This window comes from Apium graveolens, chromosome 7 (assembly GCF_009905375.1).
Source record: "Apium graveolens cultivar Ventura chromosome 7, ASM990537v1, whole genome shotgun sequence".
NCBI classification, from domain to species: Eukaryota; Viridiplantae; Streptophyta; class Magnoliopsida; order Apiales; family Apiaceae; genus Apium; species Apium graveolens.
Window position 1 is genome coordinate 144,009,708 of NC_133653.1, and position 5,694 is coordinate 144,015,401.

Here is a 5,694-nt window from a genome sequence, read left to right on the forward strand (position 1 = left end):
ATTATTTCTGAAACATAATCCTGGAATGGATTTGGAAACTCTCAAGGAGGAAGAAGGTAGATTCAAAGCTGAGAAGACAAATCTAAAGTCTAAAGCTTCTGTTGCAAAGAAACCTCCAATGCCTAAGGAAAAAGGCATTGTGATCAAGGAGAAATCAAATAGTGAGGCATCAAAGCCCAAGACTAGATCACAAACTGAGATTGATCCCAAAGATAAAGGGAAAGGAAATGTTGATGAACCAATAAATCCACAGGAGATGAAAATTCCTCAAATCCTGATGAAACCAGTGTGCAAAATGGTTCAAGTTCATGATGATACTCTTGCTGAAGATGAATCTGTTTAAACTCTGAAAAGAAGAAAGATTACTGAAGAATCCAAGACAACCTCTGACATAGCTCAAGTTGTTCAGAGTGAAGAACAGCAAGCTACAGAAGAAACAACAAGTTCTGATAAAGTCATCAAGACATCAACCTCTGACAGTGCTCAAGTTGATTTAGACGATGAAAGTGGCTGATAAAAAGAAACTCCTATTGAAGAATGTCAAACCATCAGATCCAAAGAAAAGCCAATTGCGGTATGATTTCATGACTATTGGGTTAAATGCTCACTACGCCATAAGTGGGCTATTGTAATGCCTAAATGGCGTTACAATAGGCCCCAAAAGCGTTACGTTAGGTCTATTGTAACACCAAGGGGCATTACGTATACGAGCATTACAATAGACCCCCTAATGTAACACTTCATCGATCTATTGTAACAGAGAGGAAAACATTACAATAGGCACCTATTGTAATACTAAAAGGCACAAATGTAACACAAAATGAGTGATACAATAGCTTGATCAAGATTGCATAAGTGGGACCCACCTGTGGGTCACGTATAACCTATTGTAACAGTCTGTTTTATCTATTTTAACACATTTTTTTTATAATTAAGCAACACTAGCAACGTAATACTATATATAATCATATATTACACTATAATAGGGGCAAATTTAACTGTTAATTTTAAATTTTTTGAAATATATGCTTAATGTAAAGAACAATCCCATTAGCAAAAAAACATCAAAGTTATCATACATAATAGTCTTAATATCCAAACCATACTACTAAATAACAGTGTCAACTACATACTAACATCAACAACTCACACCCCTGACACATATTACAACTACTTTTACTTCTAATAGGACTTCTACTAGAACTACTGCTTCTACGAGTGATACGCAGAGGGCTTCCACTAACACTTCAACTTCGGCTCATGCTCATGCTCCTAGTAGGGGTCATGCTTCTCCTAGGGCTCATGCTCGGGCTCTTTTTCATGCTTTTACTCCTTCCCATTAATGTACAATAATTTCTGCTCAATATCCTTGTAGTACTGAAACTTTTACTCATGCTTTTAATTTAGGAGATTCTTTCTTATTACCTGTACAACCAGAAATTTGCAAGAACAAACCATCAATTCAAACCAGAACAACCCTGGTTATTTTGTTCCTCACCCTTTATAATCCAAATGATAAAAAGGAATTTAGAAAATACAACAAATTATTTAATCAGAAATGGAGGTGGTGTTTGTCTAGTGGAAAACGAAAACAAATATATAATCACTTGCCTACACATTGGTCTCACCAGCAAGTCAAACATATAGTGGGAATAAGTACAAACCCGATTATAATTTTGGGTTGTGTTGCTATTGGTGGTGTTGTTCGGAGTCGTAACTAGAGGAAGTTCCCAACCTGATGTATCACCAATTTCACTAAATGGATTACTGGTTGACTGAGGTTCACTACCTGCATGATATTATATGTATCAGACTGATATTAAATAATCTTTGAACTAGAAATGAACTGGAATTGTCCACAACATAACAAAAGGTGTTTATTCTCTGAACAAGTGCATTAATCCTCACAATATTTTTCTATTGGGGTCAAGTATCACCCCAATAGAAATACAAATGAAGATGCAAAAGTAACATCTTTAGCTAACCCTATTTTGGGGTCACAATATAAAAGGTGTTTATATGTATTTCTAATAATCCATGGTAGAGATTAACGCTATTTTGGGGTCACGATATACAAATGGACTAAACATGGAATATGCTCCATATCCTTTCTAGATTAACACAACTACTTTGCATTGACACCATATCTCAAGACTAAAATGGAGCTTCTGTAAAGCCTTGAAACTGCAGTAATACATCCAGATGGTGGACTCTGCATCTTGGATAGCATAAAGACTGCAATGTCTACCCATCTGGTAAAGTCAATCACTCAACCGTACCAGAGTCCACAAGGGTTTGTTAGTAAAACCAGTCCCAACAATATAATTTCCTAGTATTTTTAAACGATAAATTTGCTAATAAGGTGCTGGACCGGGAATAAATCATGAATGTGATTAAAGATCCAGAGAATGCATATAGATTCCTGTCAACCCGTGTTCACATATTCAGAAATATTCCAGCTCCTAGAAACTGCAAATGTAACTTTTACATATAAGTTGGGTTTTACACATGTTTACATTTTAATATGAACACAACTGAATAGAACTAGATACAGACCTACTCAGGCAAGAATCCATGACGCGAAATTGCAATCTCAAAGGCTTCCATCTTTGCACCACGGACAAATCCATTACGATCATAAGAAGATATTTCATTGATGTTAAGATCAATACAAACCTTGACAAGCTCTTCACCAATTCGTTTTGTAGCTTCCTGAGATTATGAAATGTGAAAAAAGATAATCTAAACAGCAGTTCAACGTCAAGAAACTCAACCACACGATTTTTCCAAGTGATAAGTAGACAAAAACTCTCGGTTCTTTTAAAATAAGCACCTTCTATAAGATATGGTCTACTCTCTTGACATCCACTTATGTAGAATGTGTACTTATAACAGTGCTACAAGCAGGGTCCTCACGCATTGCTTTCTTTAGAGTACTTCCATAAAACAAATCTTTCTTGTTATGATCATCAACCAGCATAGCATATAACTGTTTATCGGAGCAGAACACCGAAAGTCTTGGTCTTATAGCGTACCATTAAACTGCTCAAACCAAAAACATAATTCGTAAACTAAGTAGTAGTAAAGATAAGCTCCGGACAAAACAACAAATCAAACAATGAAGTACGATCGACAAATCAAGCTAAAAAAGATTACTGGGACAACATAAAGTTAGAATTATCTCGAATTCAGCAATAAGCACCAAAAAATTTAAAGTTTCAAAAAATTATGTCAAATGAAGACTATGTGCCTTGACAGCATTGTAACACCGCAGTTTATGTGGTTGAAGACATACACAAACTAGTTATCAGAGACTTAGTCAATTCCTTTGAAGTAAAAAAATGAGTACCTTTTTCCCTATAATAGAAATACATTTTTCTATTGTGCAACTGATATTGCATTGTTAATGTTGTATCCATTTGTAATGGATAAAATATTTATCCGTGTATAGCTTTTATAGAAATTGACCATGAAATAACACAAATGAAGATGCAAAAGTAACATCTTTAGCTAATCCTGTTGATTTATTAAGGATAGAAGACACTTTTAATATCAGTTGATTGCTTCATCATTGGAGCAGAATATTCCTATAGTCTGTTGATGCAGACTAAGGACAAGATACAGCTAACAAAATATTTCTGAAAGCAACCATAATGTAATACTTCCATAGTCTAACTGGTCAAATTGGGATGGTAAATGAAGCTCCTAGGTTTAGAAAATATTTTAAAAAAGTGTAATTAGAGAATTATACAAGGTCAATTTATCGTAACACACACACACAATACTGCCAAGTAAACAATTCTGGCCAGACTTTTCTGAATGTATATCTCTCTGATTACAAGTATTTAGGATAGATTTTGAAGATAGACATAATAGTATTTATCTGATGATCTGGGGAAACAACCTGTACTAAATAAATTAACCATTTTCATGCATAAGTGTCTGTTAAATTCTTTTGTTTGGTTCCTAGTGAGGCTTTAGCTTAAACTACATGATACTGACTAGTAACTACATATAAGTGTGAATCAATTAATTTACAAGTGGATGTATAAAATGTAATCCAGGAGGATGTTATAAGCTGGTTAAAAGTCTCGGCATCTAAGTGTCATTTATGAAATAGTCCATAAAAATAGCATTAAAATCCTGCATATGCACTAATGGCACTATAACTATACACACAAATATCTACGCCTTAAAAACAAACATTGCGCTGCTCACTAATGAGATAAGCAACTTGTCAATATTAGGAACATCAAGCAATTTAGGCATCAAATGGTTGCATAAATGTCCCGGAGCTACTTTCACAACCTCTCCGATTTTCCCTAGCTTGTCAACACTCTGTAAAGTAATCATACAAATATAAACATTTCAAATTGTTCATTTCATTGTTGAATAGGAAACAAGAAATAGAAATAAATGATAAATGAAAAACTCACAGTGGTAAGAATAACATCTAATTTTTGATATCGAAAACCTTGATCAGCAAACAGAACGGGGTTAACGGATATGAGCATAAGATTGAAAACCCAACTGAAATTAGTACATAACTTAGCGAAACTTTAACACCCAATAGAACTAAATGAAAAGTTTCAAACTCCTTACGCCGAATTACAAATCCCTAATCGCCTCAAACATCACAACATGTATATATGTTAAGTAGAGCAAGTATGTAAATATGTTAAATCAGAGCAAATATATAAATATTTACCGATTAATCGGTCCACAAGAACTAAAACCCCAATTTGGATTCCTCAAAACCCTACAAAATCAAATAAATTGAATAGTTAGTAACAACCTTTAAATTAGAGAAATATAATTGTGTATTCAAATACTAAATCTTCAATTTCATCTTTGATTCATCCTTGAATTTGAGAGAGAAAGAGAGTGTGTTTTCAAAGAGAAGAGAGAGAGAGCTCAAGAGAGAGTGTGTGTATATGACGGATTGTGTTTTGTCTAATTGACCAAGTACGGGCTTTTTTCGTTGAGGCGGGGAAAATACCGCCCATTTTTCATTTAAAAAGCCGTGAATGATTTTTAATTTTTATATTTTAGTTTTTAATTTTAATTATTAAATTATTAATTCATTAAATAAAAAATATAAAAAGTGATTGTTATATTTTCGTATTATAAATTTTATTATTTGTAAAATATTATATATTACATTCTTGATTCATCAATAATCCAGAATATAATTTTAATAATAGTTTTATAATAATATTTTCACTTAAATATTTTAAAAATAAATAAGTAACTAATGTAACACCAGGTATTGGTGTTACATGTTGTGCAACACCGTAAATCTGGTGTAACACTAACTTTATAGTTATTGTAACACTAATTGAGAGGTGTTACAATAGGACAAAAATTTCATATCTAATGTAACACTCCTTGTAACACTTGCATTACAGTGGCCCACTTATGGCGTAGTGGCTAGAGAACCAAGAGACAGAACAGGGCTAGGTTCTGATGAAGCTAAGATTAAAATAGGAGTTGAAGTAGATACTATAGATCCATTTCTATTGACTGACAGACCCCTTAAAGATGTTACACAGAAACACCTTGATAAGGTTAACTCTGTTCAAGTGGTACTGGATGCTCATGATAAGCATAATGTCAAAGAAAATCTGATTCTATTTCTTGAAGATGGAAGGACATATCAAATGTCAGAATCAGATGTGCTAAACAAATCTCTGA

At 33.5% G+C, this 5,694-nt stretch overlaps 1 long non-coding RNA gene across 9 annotated transcripts; it reads right to left on the bottom strand.

Annotated features, from left to right (window-relative positions):
- Nucleotides 1-1,009: 1,009 nt before the first annotated feature.
- LOC141670389 (uncharacterized) lies at nt 1,010-4,971 on the bottom strand. Of its 9 annotated transcripts, none has more exons than XR_012554529.1 (6): nt 4,709-4,971; nt 4,437-4,530; nt 2,834-4,338; nt 2,557-2,712; nt 1,665-1,789; nt 1,010-1,425 (listed from the first exon to the last, which is right to left on the bottom strand). It is a non-coding gene; the product is annotated as an uncharacterized LOC141670389 (long non-coding RNA). The 9 variants fall into 9 exon arrangements; XR_012554530.1 differs by having other exon boundaries at nt 1,011-1,425; nt 4,437-4,474; XR_012554528.1 differs by having other exon boundaries at nt 2,834-4,474.
- Nucleotides 4,972-5,694: the final 723 nt, after the last annotated feature.